A 17,066-nucleotide genomic window follows, 5' to 3' on the forward strand; every position below is an offset into this window, starting at 1 on the left:
TCCATAAACAGCTATAATCTGCTCTCCTACACAAAAGCAGCAGCAATGTGTATGTAGGTGTATCGCCACTAGTGGGAAGTGCAGTATTTCTTATAGTACAGTCACAGCTGAACATGCAGCTTTGTTATCACATTCTTAGATGTTTGTGGATATTAAAATATGTTCCCTCATTTTCTATTCAAGGAATCAATTGCATTCCCTCTTAAAGCAACAGCACATGTGCATCCTATGCCACCCATCTGAGCAGCCAGTCCTTAATGTGCAGATTATTTACAGGAATTCTCCTCTCTAACATGAGCTTCTTGGGTGGTCAAGATTTGTAAAGGCTTCACAGCAATTCGGTATGACACGGGAAAGATGACGTTTGCTAGTTTTCAATCAGTCGGTGCTTTCTTTACATCGGGGGAAGTATCAGATGACAATTTTATATTTATGCCGCTTCTAATCATTATATGTTTCCAGTTAATCTGTATGCAATTAGCATTGCAAATGTTTCCAGGTATGAGCATAGGCCCTGGGGCTTAGTTATTAAAGGCAAATTCATATGCAGCACAGATATTACACACAGAGACATGCTCATTCCACCTTTGGAGCCCTGTTTCTCTTCTATATATTTGGGAATTGCATACTCTTATAGTACATCCAGGTTCCTTGTCATTGACAAAATGCAATGTTGTGGGTTTCCTATATAAATGAATAATAATGATTGCATCATGGGCATTGCCTTGTCGGCCTCTTTTCCTGTCCATTTACACAATAGACTGCTGTAAGTAGGGCTCGTTTTCTGCTGACTGTCTTGAGAAGGCAGCGATGGGGAATTAGATTTCCCCACAGCAGCCCTGTTATAACAGGAATTACACCGGCTTGTAATTGGCGTAACAAGGAGATAGTTTTTTTTTAAGGAATTGACGGCCCTTGGTTTCAGTCTGTTTGCAGATGTATAAGTCTAGGTAAAGGGGTAAAATATTATTTTAATTTGTAATATTGTTCCCTCATTTCCAGAATGGTAGCAGGAGGCTTAAAGCATAACTAAATTTTTATATTTTTTTCCATAAATCTATAGTGCTGTTAAAGATAATAAATAATAGTAATAATGATAATAATCATAATAATTATTGTAATAACAATACTACTACTACTACTACTAATATCATCATCATTATTACTATTATTTATTATTATATAGTATTATTATTATTAATAATAAAAATAATAACAATAAAAACAATATAATAATAATAATAATAATAATAATAATAATAATAATAATAATGTCATGTTTATTCACTTAATTTCTCTACAATAGAGGTCTATGGAGAGGGGAAGGCAGATGGAGAGGAGAATTTTTCAAAGCAAAGACATCTGTATTACGGAGAGACATAAGACATTTGGGTTATCAGGAATTACTAAACAGATTTGCATATTTCCCATAATCCTCAAGTGGAGCGAAAATGGCTTTGTAAGTCTCCATACGCCTGCAAAGGTGCTCCTTAAGGAGTGATATCCCCAGTGTCCAGTCTTATACAATACTGTATATTCCCAACATGTCCTCTTACGACAGGTTTTCCCAGCCATATAACGTGCGACCATTAAACATGCGGCATATTAATAAATATAAAGCAATTTGATACGACTGTATATTCATTCTGATTTGCTCAATGAACGATCTGCGGACATCTAATTCAGAACGGAAACAAACCATCCATGATGAAAATTCACCATAAAGTCTACTGTGAAAGAACTGTAATGCATTATTTTCTATGCAGGAGGCGCTACAAGAGAAAATGAAAATAAGTAGCGGTGCTGGAGTCGCCGCAGTCATCTCATGCTTGATGATAGATTTGCACCAGGGTTACCCCAGTACTTTCAGATGAAGACAAGTTAAAGTCTGTTTGCTACAATCTGGCGAGATATGGGAAAATATAGCAATGATCACAATGGGCTAGATGGGTTAGACCGCCGAGCGGTACGAAAGCCAATTCAGGAATACTGCAGTTACTGAGCCTGGCATAGTCAACCACCATTTTTCTGTATGGAGTAAAAAAAAATTGCACAGTATGCGACTTGTAAGCCATATTTTCTTTCTTCCCCGACACAGAAAATTCACAAATTTTAGAACCGGTGGTAAAATAAAGTCCTTTATGTGCACAAGACTGCATTGATAAGTAGGCCGCTTTATTTGGAGAAATATTTGACCTGTTGAAGGGATTGTCAGCTAAGCCCTGACCTGTCACATACAGTAATATTGTGGTTGAAGATCCTATTATATTTGCCTTTTACAAGTCTGTGATATTAAACCAATTTATTTGAGTTTTGGGTCGATTCATCCGGTATTTTCCTTTTCCTCTAATCCTGATATATGAACGCCGATAAAAGCAGCCATAATGTAGCCTCAGATTTATTCCATCTCTTCCTTCTTTCTTGATGTAGAGCTCCGTGGAAATAGTATCAAGCTCAGGTTTCTGAGTTTATCTCGGGGGCTGTCAGTTACGGGAGGCTTTGTTTGAAGGCTGTAAGTGATCCATGAGTAGATGCTATTGTGAAGAAGTTCTTTTAAGTTTGTCTTTATTCTGTCCTTGTGGCGCTTGGCACATCCAACTGCACACAACAAAGCAAAATATCTTTGATGGGAGCCATGAGAAGATTCTCACACCTGGCAGGGAAAGTTCTAGGCATTCAACAAAACTGTGCGGTTAGTCAGATATCTACAGCAAAACCGGAGCCAAGACGAGTGACGTTTGAGATACCAGTGGCCTTGTTTTGCCTTGAACTGTCCTGAACTAATGATAAGTAAAGGCTACAGGCTTCAAGGGGAGGTTTGAGATCAGGGAAAATAAGGGAAAAGTTAGGAAATGGTATAAAATAGCAAAAAATCATTATTTACCCGTTGAATACCCCATGGCTCCAGTGCTCCCTGCTGGTCTTTGTCTACCAATGCTAGGTTTACATTAGCATTTGGGTTTCCCTCCTTTGGACCAGCTTGGGGACCCGAAAAGTGGTTACATGAAGAAACCCGCAGACCCCTTTCAGTATAAAATCGGAATCTAATCAGATTTTAACAGAGTGCCCAAAAGCAAGCGTAAACCTAGCGTAAGTTGCATTTCAGTGTCGGAGCAGTGATCCTGGAACGGCTGGGATACAAGTAATGCTTCTTTTGTTATTTCATACCATTGTCTGCCCAATCTTTTCATGATCTCGAACAACTCCTTCAAAGATAACTGGTCATAGGCCATTGGGACATTATACAACACACAAGTCTTTATGGACTGTTGCCTTATTGTCCCAAATAGGCCTTACCTAGAGATTCATCAGATGAGTTTCATTTGACTTATCTCTGCTGTCCTGGCACCTGCACAGCTCTTCACCGACGTCCAGTATGTATTCTTAGTCTTGTTGCCTGGCCTCAGGCACATGCACTGTGAAGTTGGGGTGTACTACCCTGGCTTTAGGAAAAAAACTGAGCAGGCAACATAGGAACGCAGGAACTAGGTAAGTATAGAATTTTTTTTTTCAACTGTGGCACAGGGTTTCTTGGAACAATAAGCCACCCTTCCATAAGTCCCTAGTGTCCCTAAAGTTAGTGACAGGTTCCCTTTAAAAGTCCTAGTTTATGCATTGCAGCCTTTAGTGCAGACTGGGGATTTATCTGGCTGTGTTAAAGGACTTTTCTACGATCAACCAATAATAATTTCTAAATTATTCTTGGTCTGATCTCAAGTGAGTAAATGCCTCCTAAACCTCCAGGGCTCTCTTGTGGAGGAGTCTCTTGATCATGTCTTGGTTTATAGGCGGACTCTCTAGTGGACCTCTAGTTGACCAGCCCAACCCTGTATACATTCAATGGAAATGTCACATAAAGGTCTCATGTGTAATAACCATGCTTAGATCACACTGCTTGCATATGGAATTATTACAGAGTTTGCATTGACATGTGGAGTTTCTAAATATATCATTAGTCTCCTTGGCCAAGTAGTACATATAGTCAGCGTATTAATCATCCCATAAATGAGTCTGCACAGTTTGCTACCATTGCACTCCTCATTCAACCCTTATTACTGGGCCATTGAAAGCATAAATAGATCCCTTTGATACAGGCGCAAACCACTGCATAAATGAGGAAAGTCCTTTGTGGGATCATTAAGCTGAGCACAAATAGCTCGAATCCAGGCTTCATGGAAAACATGAGCTGCCCAGCCCTATGAGCTGTGTTTAGGGTTAAGAGCTAGCAATTATTTCTCACCTTGAAATGCTAACTCATTATTAGCGGGAATGGCTTCTTAAAACTTGATTTCCATTGTCGTTATTTATAAGGGAGTCCTTCAACTAACCCAATTAATATTGTTTTTTTTTATGTGTGGTATTAGCAAGTAAGTACTTGAAGACTACAGAAGAGAGAAATTCGCTACAGTGAATGCAACGTTACCTAGATGTGGAGCTTTACAGATTACATTTACAACCAATGCTGGCATACCATAGAGTAGGGTTAGACTTGGACAGTCCATGTGCAAGCAGATTATGTGGGCGCCTTGTTCTTAGATAAGTTGCCAAGATCAAGAACGATCATTCTATTCTGCAAATCTTTTTTTTAATTTTTTTCCCCCATCAGTATGTCTTTGGAGGGTGGGAGGAAACCTATGCAAACATGGGGAGAATATACAAACTCCTTGCAGATGTTGTCCTTGGTTGGATTCGAACCCAGGACTCCAGTGCTGCAATGCTAACCACTGAGTCACCGTGTCACCACAATTTGACAATTTACATGGTGGATTAAAATCCAGAAGGAATTATAAGCCATTGGTGCCCATACACATTAAATGCCCATTGATTATGCTACCGGCCATCCTTCTATGGTTGTCCTAACCCCCCCCTAAGGCTAGGTTCATACGAACTCTCGGTCTCCATTGGGGGCATCTGTCCCCCACTCCACTTGTAAAATGCATAGTGAAAAGCCATGCAAGCAGGACTTTTCTCTCCACATTTTTCAGGTGGAAAGCCAGTGGACCCTATTATAGTGTCCACGAGTTTCCGCTTTTTGGCAAAGGCCCCACATTGTGAAAATGCAGCTTTTTTTGTTGTAGATTTTGCTGCGTTTTTTTTTTTGAGCCAACGTCAAGAATGGATACAAAAGGAATGGGGAATATGTAAAAAGTACTCATATTTCTACCTTTTGCTCAATCTATTCCTAGCTTTGGCTCAAAAAAACACAATAAAATCTGCAACAAAAAACCTGCGTTTCCGCAACGTGGGGCCTCAGCCTATAAGAGGAATGACGAACACTAGTGGGAACATACAGGTAGCATCAGACAGATGTTCATGGGAAAGAAGGATTGGGTATGCCAGTTTTCAACATGTCCCAATTTTAATCTCTCATTCAGAGTACATGCACATTCAGTCAAACATACATGCACATGTATATGGCAGATGGAAGGAATAGGGTTGGGGCATTTGTTGGTATAGAAGGTGTATTGACACCCCATTCCAAATTTTACCAGCTATTTTTAACAATTTTTACCTACTCTACATATTGTAATCTAGATACATTTACAATGTCATTACAATAATTCTTATTATGGTTGCCATATATATAAGGGTTGGTATAAGGCCGCCATATGGATCCCGTCACCCCCCCCTCTGTGCTATGAATGATAGACAATAAGAACGCTAGGCTGTGTACCGTGCACACAAGTGATTTCTTACTGACATTTCTGAGATCAGGTGAAAATAAAAACCTTGTAGCTCTTTCAAAGGAAAACTGTACATTTTCGAGCCCTGGAAGTAGAAGCCACCAACTCAATCACTTAATTCCATCACTAAATGAAATAGCGGCTTTATAGTGTCTTGTCTGAACATTGCTATCTAGCCTCCATGACCTTGCTACAACTAGAATCTGTGATGTGAGGCAATTTTGCCTCCTACACAAGTTGATTTAGTGTGTCCTCTGTAAAACATTTTATTCCTCTATTACATCTCGGTAACAATGAAAAGAGTAGCTAATATGAAGGTTCATGTGAAGAAAAGTGATTCAACTTGGCGTGAACTGGCAAGAAGATTTTTAACAGGGTGTAGACGTAAAAGTTCATTGTACCAGTCAATGTGAGAGGAAATCGAAGAATAAAAGAGGTTATCTACAACAGAATATTTGCTAATCTGACTTATTCCGTTTTGATACATGAGAACAAAGGGCTTTTCTACAAATTCTGTTCGTTCGCCCATTTATCAGACTGATACACGACAGAAAGCGATGTTAGGAGTCTACTGGAAGTCTACTTATGGGAGATTTATGGTGTTGGTGTTTCCATCGAGATACAAGGGTCAATGTACCATAAAGTCAGCCTGCACAGCTGGTATGACAGTAATGGTGGTGGCAGGGGTGTTCTTCAAGGCATGTAGGTCTGAGAAAAAGCCCCCCTATTCACGAGCAATGCTCCATTGTCAAACATGGAAGACGGGGGAATTGGTCAATGCAGAGCAGGTGCTATAGTGCTAATGGGGACAATAAAGATAATTCACCGGTAAGGAGGCAGTATATAGTGTAATGCAGAGCAAGGGCAAATTCACATGTTGTAGATTTTTATGGTAGGTTTGCAGTGGAAATATCGTATCCACTTAATTTAAAAAATGCGTGGAAAGTAACATTCTGCGTAACTTTTCAGATCAGTAGCAAATCCGTTATGTGGTGGTAGGAGCACAGATTTATCATGGGTTTTGCCAATGGAGTTCAACAGGGATGAAGAAACGCACAACCAAATCCTATTATTTGTAATGTACCTAATTTACGAAATATGTTCCCTTCTTGGATTATCAGACTGAGCTACTTTATACATAGAAATCTACAGAGAGGGGAGGGTGGAGGAGAAGGATACTGGAAAAGACACACAAATAGCTGCTAAACTGTACTACACTTAGAGTCAGGGAGCTCTTTTTACACTTCTTTGTTTCAAGTTAAGTCTCTAAGGCCTCGTTCACATCTGCGTTGCTAATCCGTTCAGGAGAGTCCGCATGGGGATCCCCCCGAATGGAATACCGAACAAATTTGCAAGCGGTATGCAGTGAAAGCATACAGATCCCCATAGACTATAATGGGGTCTGTGTGCTTGTCACGAAATCTGTGCACGGAACATGTGGATAGGAAAATAGTTCACAATCTACCTTCCTGTCCGCGTGTTGTGTGCGGACAGCGCGCGGAAGGCACACCGACCCCATTATAGTCTATGGGGTCCATGTGCTTTCACTGCACACTGTTTGCAAATGCGTTCGGTAGTCTGTTCGGGGGTCCCTATGCGGACTCCCCGAATGGATTACCAAACGCAGATGTGAGCCAAGGGTAACACTGCACACTACTCGCCCTATCTTCTCCATAGACTTCTGTAAGGTGAATACAGACTCTATGTAAATAAACAGTCTGAGTGACAATAAGGACAAGGCAAGCGGCTTAATAAGAAGAGAAGGAAACAGATTTCTTTAATAAGACATATAACAAAGTGTCTTATATTCTCATGTACTATTCATTTATGAAAAGTGGTTTTGGAATTGAAGGTGCACTTTAAGAATAAAACAGAAGTCTTACGGACACAACATTACTATAAACATATTACAGTCAATTAAAGAAAAGAAAGCCAAACATATATTTAATCCGCAAAAAAGTTGAAGCAAAGTGTAGAAATTTAGCACAGACTTCTACCAATGTTGTGAGACATTTTATTCGCTATGTCTATTTCTGTATTACATTTCCCAACGTTTCATGAAGACCCTCCGTATGAGGTCACCTGACAGCCGTGCACACTTGCAGACTGCATCTGTTTTCCTTGATCAGCTCTTGAATGAATTGCCTGTCATTTTAGGCTCAGGAGTCTGGTGATTTATATCAGTTTGATCTGAAACAATGAATTGCTGAATGTATGGGCAGCTTTCCATGCTAGTAGATCTCTATATAAAAACTGTCTATCTTACCTTCGCGAGGTACAGAGATTTGTTGAACAGGGAAAAGGGGCCAGTGGTAATATGCAAACATTGCAAGAAATGTTATTTTCTGGAGTCAGAAGACGCTGTTCATCTTATTTACTAAGGTAGTTTGGACTATAGTTATTTTCTAATATTTTTGTTCAATGTATGCAAAAATATATATATTTCTGTTGGGCAGTGAAGCAAAGCAATGACGATACTAATAAGGTCAGGGTTAGACAAATACTTAGGCAACACATTTTACAGTGGCTGCAGTTAAAGTGCATGGACTATGGAAATGAATTGAAAACTGTGGTCATGGGTCATGGTTACGGTCCGGTTTGGAGATAGCTGACCTCTATGACATGGCCAGGAAAAAAACTGAAACAATAAAAGGTATTCTAGGGTCGATTATTGCAGCATTTACAGTCTAGATGGAAGGGCTAGAGGTAATAGAGACTTAATAGCAACAAGAACAACAATGTATCATTACTACTGGATTTTTATTTCTAACATCATATTATGTCTATGATAGTACAGTGACCGGATCTTATATATGAGCGACAATTTATAAACTCCTAGTCAGGTAGTGTGTAAACTTTTAGGCTGTGAATTTTTAGCTCCTGTTGTAGCTGCAGAGTACCCCTTGTAAGCCGATGGCTGGTCAGGTAATGGAGGGGGTGTACATCTCACCAAGACTACTCCGGTGGGTGAGATGAGAAAATTCCAGAAGGAATGTTTGTTCTCAGCAGACAACTTTCGTCTGCTTAGAATTTTGGTAAATGCTCAGTATTGGGCTGGATTTTTAGGAATGACAGGTAGGTTGGTAGTGGGACCTGTCATTCCACCCCCCCTCCAGTCCACACTTTGGGGATGTTCAGAGAGTCTGCTCATCAAGGAGGCTTAAGAAGTTGCTCCAACAGCAGACTGGGGCAGAGCTTGGCTGGAGAGTGAAACAGGTCATATTTTTGGAGCTGTGTCCTGAAAGATTCTACTGACTTTTGATTTCTGTTATTCTAGGTGAGGTAACCTATTCTATGTTTAGTTAGAGCCTAGCCGGGCAGGTATTTATTTCTGTATTGTTTCCTTTTGTTGCTGCACTACCTTTTTGACTGAAAATAAACTCTACCTTTGATTTTGGACTAAAGAATCTGGATTTTTGTGCCTATGCCACCCCACCTGGCAACCCCAGACCCTGACACCCTGCTATAGCATTAGGGTGACTTCATATGGGAGTATTCTACTCAGTATTTTGCATCAGTATTTTTATGCCAAGACCAGGCATGTAATCGAAAAAGAGAAAGTATAATGAAGAGACTTGTAGATATTCATTTGGCTTACCAATACTTAAAAATAATGTTCAATGCAATACTGCCATGTGAACATGCCCTAAAAGGGAACCTTTCATGTTGAACATGACATCTAACCTGCATACAGCATGATTTAGAGCATGCTTTTTGATGAGTAGATCCTTAGGATAGGTCATCCTTTATAACTCAGTAGGGTGCTGACAACCGGGGTCCCCAGCTGATTAGCCATTTGATAGTGAGCCCTGTATTCTCTTTATTACTTATTAAGCACAGTGCTGTATATTTGAATGGGACTGAGCTGTGATCAGACCATGTGACCAATGAACGTGATGTCATATGGCCAATGATGTGTAAGCAGTGCTCCGGTAGAGCTCCAGCCACTTCAACCAGTTGATCCACAGGGGGTCTAGGTGTTGGAGTCCACAGACATTCAATTTATGACCTATCCTAAGGGAAGATTATCAATTAAAAAGTCCTAGAAAGCCCCTTTAAATGGGTTCTCCAGTTTTGTTTAAGGCCTGGTTCACATCTGTGTTTGGTCGGGGAGTCCACAGGGGGACCTCCTGAAAAGAATACCGAACGCATTGGCAAGTAGTAAGCTTATAAAAGCACACGGACCCCATAGCCTGGGACTGGGGTCCGTATGTTTTCCACGCACTGTCCGCATGAGTCTTGTGCATAGAAAAGTACTTCATGAACTACTTTCCTCCGGAGACCGCACGGAAAACACACGGACCCCATTATAGTCTTATGGGGTCTGTGTGCTTTGATAAGCTCACCACTTGTCAATGCGTTCGGTATACCGTTAGGTGGGTCCTCATGCGGACTCCCTGAATGGAATACCGAATGCAGATGTGAACCAGACATAACTTAAGTTTTCAAAATACTTTGTATTTTTGATGCATTTTCAGGATTTCAGCATCAGCTAGATGTAAACAAGAGTATTTCTATTCACTTACAGCAAGTAGAGGTCTTGGGTGAATTACAATATAATAAACTATGTTTCCAGAATATCCCTTTATGTAACAGCAGTTATTGTATTGTATGATAAGCCAGCAGTGTATTCTATTAGATAAGAAACCATCCGAGATTGCTGATTCTAAGTAATGCCATCCGAGACGTTCTACCGTAATAATCATATATTCTTGATCACGGCATCCTCAGATATGTAATATTCCTCTATAATCTGGCTACGGTCAATTAGCCCCAAACCACTTTGCACAGAGCCCAGAACAGTATAGAACAGGTTGCGTCCTGTCGGTCCTGCTGACTTGTTTCTCCATTTCAATAACCCCGGTAAAGTGTCGAGATGCTGGAAGTCCCTTGTCCTTGTTGTATTTACAAACTGTATTTGGCCCATTTTTTTCCTGGTGTCATTTCATTATAGCAGAGTTGAGATCACTCGCCATCTGTAGACTCATTTCATCAGCCTCCCTTTTTATCCTTGGAGCAAGGTCATTTGGGACATGCACATAAACTGAGGCTTCTCACAACTGACAATTCTTTATGTCTTCCTGTAAATCTGCTCGCTTATTTCAGATTCCTTTCACCCTTTCAGATTCCTTTTTGGAAATTACAGGCGCAGACACATTAACAAGGAGCAGAAGTATTTCGGAGAGAGCAATTTGTGGTGTTTATTTGTAGATAGCTTTGGAATCTTCTGTAGTTTCATATAATTGGTTGGTTATTAGTGATGGGTCATGGAGTGGGACCCCCCCCCCTCTACATTAACATATGCTCCTGGGGTCCTCTGTATTCCATCAAGCTCAACAATAACTGCAGTCAGTGCACAAAAACAACCAGATGCAAGTTCATCCCCCCCGTAAAACACAAAGTTCCTATATAAGTATGTACATACATATGTAACAATGCTGAAAAGTGGGTGGTCTGATTAGAGGGGGGGCTTGCACAACCTTCCTGACTCTAATCTGCATTGCAATCTGGCACCAGGAAGACTGTTCACGAATGTCTCTGCTTTATAGTGGTTAATGTGAGCTTGAGCTTCATTTCAGCAGGACCTTGCCGACTTCTATCTAGGTTGTCAATTGATTTTTACAGGCCCGGATAAAAGACCTTCAAAGGCGGCATTGTATTAAGCAAGACCGCGCAGGAACACGTCTGATGGTTGTACCCGGGCAAAATATGTATCAGTCACAAATACATAATTAATGTATACAGATGGTCGTCACCAGGACCCAGATATTAGGGAAATGGACAAAGACGACCATTTCCATATGCCTTGTGAGACATATGGACATCATAGAGGCAGTTCCCCGATTCGGAATTCTTCTCTATGGGTAAGGACACATGTTTAGGTTTTCTGGTGTAGTTTTTGAAGCCAAAACCAGGAGTTAAATATGGGGTAAAAATCTATAAAGAGCAGATGGTACTCCTTTTATTGTTGTTATTTTTATTATTTTTATTTTTTATTATTTTTATTTATTTTTATAACTCACTCCTGGTTCAGGCTACAAAATCTGCATCAAAAATCCAGAATGTCCCATAAATCAACTGCTAACCAACAGCGCCTTTCACTCGGTAGTCTTTCACATGTAATACTATATATATATAGTCATAATTATGATTGTAATCCGAATATACGCCTGTCCGACTTCCACTGTAAAGGGGTTGAGATAGCCCACTTTAATGGAGATATGCCCCTCTCTTCTGCATTCATTCCTGGCTTTCACTCAAACTGCATCAACGTGGTGGCTCAGTGGTTAGCAGTGTAGCCTTGCAGCGCTGGAGTCCTGGGTTCGAATCCTGCCAAGGACAACATCTACAAGGAGTTGGAATGTTCTCCTCATGTTTGCATGGATTTCATCCCACGCTCCAAAGGCAGACTGATAGGGAATGTAGATTGTCAGCCCTATATTACACTAAAAACTACATGTAACATTTGGCCTAAACCTATAGGGCTGTGGAAGTAGGAAATGTATCGCCATTGACTATTATATAGATTTAATTCTTTCTGATATCTTACATTTCCACAGTGCTATTTTACGTCGATGGTTTCATAAGAAGCTCACAATGTTTAATGCCTTTAGGGCGTCTCGAGGTAGTCCGATATCCTCAATGTCCACCATGCTATACACTGCAGCTCTTCCCGTTCAGATTGGATGCTGTATATAAGCCCAGGTTCTCCATGCTGATTTCCATTACAGCAAGGCTGGAATAATTCTATATTACAAGCGCCTGAGCTACACATAAAGGAGCAAGTCGGGATCCTCGAGCTCTGCTGATCAATTTCACCGGTACATAATGTTTATTAATGGCGATATCCATGGCCTGTGTAAACTGGCGTCGTGTTCCAGCCTCTTTTCAGGCGTTAATGACTAATATTATTAATAATAATAACGTTGATGGTAAGTACAAGGAAAACACAAGATAATATAATTATTCTCTGGAGATTCCTTCCTTTCTCAAGCAGTGTTTAGGCTGTTGCCTGGCAAGTACAAGGAGGAGGTAAGTGACTACACTAGCCCTCTGTAGGACCACTCTGTCATTTGCAGAGGTACTGGTGGATTTGTATGGACCTTGTCGATCCCATAGCTTCTACCCCACCCCTATAGGTTTCATATAGGAACATGGCTGCTGGTCCCAGCGAAGGAAGAAGGGGAGAAATATGCAAACAGTGTATTTTGGTTGTCTTCTTCTGTCAACAAACAGTATAGCATCCAGAGAGCTGCCACCAAAGCAAGCGGATCATCTATGTAAATCGACAGATTTATGGATCACCTGCCTCGGAGACTTGTAGAAAATACACAGGAAAATTGCTATACGTACAAAGTTTTGATGCAAAATTTGGAACAACCTTTCTCCACCCTCTACGGACCTATGAGTTCCCTCAGGTACCAAGGCCTGGGTACAACTGCACCCATTTTATTTACTGCGATTTTCAATCCGAAAGTCGAGCACCCATGTTGCAGAAATGACGTTATTTTTGTTGGAAATTTTGTTGCAGTTTTTTAGAGTTAAAGCCAAGAATGGCTATGAAAGGAATGGACGTCTTCATCAGGCCAACAAGGGAAACCTTTGCTTCCATAGTGTCTCCCTTGTTGGCCTAAGGAAGACATCCGTTTGACGTTGAAATGCATTGCCCTTTGTGTGTTTTAACTAAGTGGAGTCCCTGTGTTTTGGAAATATAACAGTATTTTATAACTAGCGGCTTCATCAATTGTTTAACCACCAGTGCTTGAACTATACCCCAATTTGTTTTATCTGTGTACTCTCTTGTTGAGACAAGTGGTCCCAGGGCCAAGCAGAAATTTGACATCAATACCATCAAGGGTACCTTCCTTTTTTGGGTTCGATTACCACCCGAATTCCCGACCAGCTGAGTCACCACCATGGTTTACCATTTTGCTCTTGTTATACAAAATCTACAACAAAAAAGCTGCGTTTCCACAACACGGGGCCTTAGCCTAAAAAAGTTATGCATGGAGAAATAAAAGTTTTCCAGTGTATTCCTGCACTGAATGGGCTTTATTACTAAGGCCTGGTTCACATCTGCATTCGGTATTCAAATCAAATCAAAATCTGTTCAAGGAGTCTGCTTGGGGACAGAATAGCGAATGCATTGACAAGCGGTGATCTTATGAAAGCACACGGACCCTGTAGACTATAATGGGGTCTGTATGCTTTCCACACTGTGTCCGCACGAGTCATGCAGAGAGGAATGTAGTTCAGAAAGTACTTTTCTCTCCACATGTTAGGTGCGGACACTGCGCGGAAAACAAACAGACCCCATTATAGTCTATGGGGTCCATGTGCTTTGATAAGCTCACCACTTGTCATTGTATTCAGTATTCCATTCAAGGGGTCCCCATGCGGACTCCCTGAATGGAATACTGAATGCAGATGTGAACCAGGCCTGATATATAAGCTGGTCCCTGGAGCTTTGATGATTACCTTTGTGGAGTGCACCAAGTCTCTACCTCTCTGTGACTGCATTGACTCTGGCTGTATGTCCATAGAGTAGAGTAGAGTTGGTCATGCGTGTAAAGCTGGTCTTACACGGCCGTAATGTAAGTCCACAAATGGACTGCAATTGAGGGTTTTCAATTGCAGACCAATTATAATCAATGCGGCCTCTTACACCACCGGATATTTTATCCCTGGTGTAGCCAGGCCGCAACCGTGATCCGCAATTTATAGAACATGTCCGTAATGGCTGTGAATTGTGGCACTGCACGGACTCCCCCATAGAGTGTGGAAGGACACGGACGTCTGCGGACTCTATGTTGCTGATCAGCAACTAGTGGACCGTACATTCAATACGGTCGTGTAAGACCAGCCTAAGAGTCGGAGCATCAGTAGAAAAAACAGAGGAACATGATTTTTGGCTTCCCCTCTGCAAATCTAATCATCAGGACTCCAGGGGACCTGGATATATATTAGTAATAAAGCTTATTCAGTGCAGAGAATGCATTGCTAAGCTTTTTTTCCTCCCTGCATAACTCCTTTAAGGGACACACCACTTTATCTGGCAAAATAGCACAGCTTTAAATTCCAACGACGGCAACAGTAAGACATAATTCACAAAGGCCTTACACCGCAATGATAATACCTAGTGAATGATTAGGCTGCAATCTTGAGCCCAGAAGATGGCTGTATCCGCCGCGTGCAGGCACATTACACGTAGCGTCGCCGATGGGGGTTTGAATTTATGTAGCGGCAATACGGGGAGTGAAGGAACATGTTTGTATATTTTAATGACATGACTCTACAATGATAAACAGCAAAATAAAAGGGGAGAAACGATAACGCCTGCACATATGTTACGCAGAGCCGCGGACCTGGCATACTGTCTGATCCATTTTTCTTCTCTGTGAAACATGAAATCCAATTAATCTTCCAGTTTAAAAGGTAGCTGAACTGTGCATTTAAATAGGTTCTCTCTGGGGAAAGGAGAATGAGTAAGCTTGATAACTGGAGAGAGAAAAAATAAATTAGGTCATCAAGCTCGTCTAGATTTTAAGCCTCGTCAAACCCCTAACTGTCATAGGCTTATCACCAACAACCAATGTGATCTATAGCATTAATAAACCTTCATATGGAAATATCATCCGAGCAAACACTTGCTAGACAAGCTCACCTCCCCTTCCACCACCGCCCCGAAATTGCCGTCCCCATTAACATTAGTAACGTGCAAAAAAATAAAATAACTAGCATTCTATCAACAATACGTTCCCTTGTATAACCAGGCGTAGCGTCTATTATTAAGCTTCCAGGCCGCATTCTATTTTCGTTCCTGCTACAAAGCAGTTTATGTAAAATGTAATCCAATGACCTATGCTTCCATTGCATGCAGTTCATTTAGCAAGCATTTCTAATGCATTAGCTAATTAAATCGGAGCTGGAGATGATCATTTTCACACTGCTGGATTAAAGTGTGTTACCTGCTCCTTACATGCAAGGATGGCAGCCATTTTGCTTGCTTAATTAATAGTCATCATAAAGCAATCAAAGCGATGCTAGAAAACAGTGACATCACTTAGGTACTAAGTGCAGACCAGGAAGAATAAGCCGTTTCCATTAATGTCACTGGTTGTCTGGATCTAGAATACTGCCGTATGGGATTGGGTAGGGATCTAACGCCGGCTACATGCACACGACCAAGGGTGCACGAGAATGGAGGACTGATTTAATAGTGGAATGACATCTGAGTGGCATTCGTCCCCCACTGACTTTAATGGGGTCTTCCGTTCTGCTCTGTTCGCCAAGGAGCAAGATAGGACTTTGTAATTCTTGGAATGGACTTCCCATTGGAACAGCCTTGGCCTGCATGCCTTGGTTGTGTGCACGAGCCCTCAGGCTATTAAAGTATGGTATATGTATAAAAGTGGCAATTTTTTGCACATTTGCTCAAAACATTTTCATTCTACCATTATATACTTCTCTCCTCTCTTCTTTTATGCTGGGGTTTGGAGGGGGGTGATTGACAAATTTACTATAACTTATGCCAAAAATTGGCATCCGTTATGATCAGGCATACATTTGCTTGTCTGGCACATGAACATCCAAAAGATGCAGCATATCTTAATAAATTTTGGCCATTTTGCACCACCGTACTTTGAGTTGAGTCCATGACACAGCAACAGTATAAAACTAACGACAGTACCTTGTAGGGCTGATTCCACACTTTCCAAAGATACCTTCCTTATTCTGCATTGCAGCTCCATTTTCATGCAAATCAGCGTTTTATCCTTAAGAAATTAGCTGAAAAGGGCTGTAGGCAACTAAAAGTGGAAGATATCACTCAAGCAATAGGAGTTGGATCTGGGCTGCAGTTAGGGGTGGTTATCTAGAGCAGGGAGTGAAGCCCCAGCAGTAGAAGAAATGCCCCTGAAGATATCCAAAATGGTAATGAATGGAGAACCTCAAAGTCTTCCTTGCACCATCTCCACCGCCATATTGATTGCATTTTCTTAAAGTCACTGGAGAACTTCTTTAAGCATTGATACGTACTTGAGCATAGGGCGGAACTTGATGTGTTACCATGGCCGTGCCTAAATGTTCTACAGCCACAAAAGAGAATGTGCCATCTATGCTATACAGAAACTGTTACCACCAAAAATATTGGTAACAATTCCATCTACACATATACATGCTCTGTAATCAGCTTCCTGGAAATTATTAAAGGCAACCTGTCCAGTTCATTCGGGACACTAAACTAACCACTGGACCAGAGGTTTAGAGTCCCACATAGTCCTGTTGTAAAACTGTATGTGCCTGCATTAAAAATAAAACCTTTAGACTTACCTAGAGAGGAGTCCAGTGAGTCCAGAGTCTCATCTCTAGTGAGTCGGGTAG

At 41.1% G+C, this 17,066-nt stretch overlaps 1 protein-coding gene across 1 annotated transcript in view; it reads right to left on the minus strand.

Annotated features, from left to right (window-relative positions):
- MAMLD1 (mastermind like domain containing 1) overlaps window positions 1-17,066 on the minus strand; it is a 177,266-nt gene that overhangs the window by 25,375 nt on the left and 134,825 nt on the right. The gene's annotated exons all lie outside the window — the stretch shown is intronic.

Source organism: Leptodactylus fuscus, chromosome 11 (genome assembly GCF_031893055.1).
Source record: "Leptodactylus fuscus isolate aLepFus1 chromosome 11, aLepFus1.hap2, whole genome shotgun sequence".
NCBI classification, from domain to species: Eukaryota; Metazoa; Chordata; class Amphibia; order Anura; family Leptodactylidae; genus Leptodactylus; species Leptodactylus fuscus.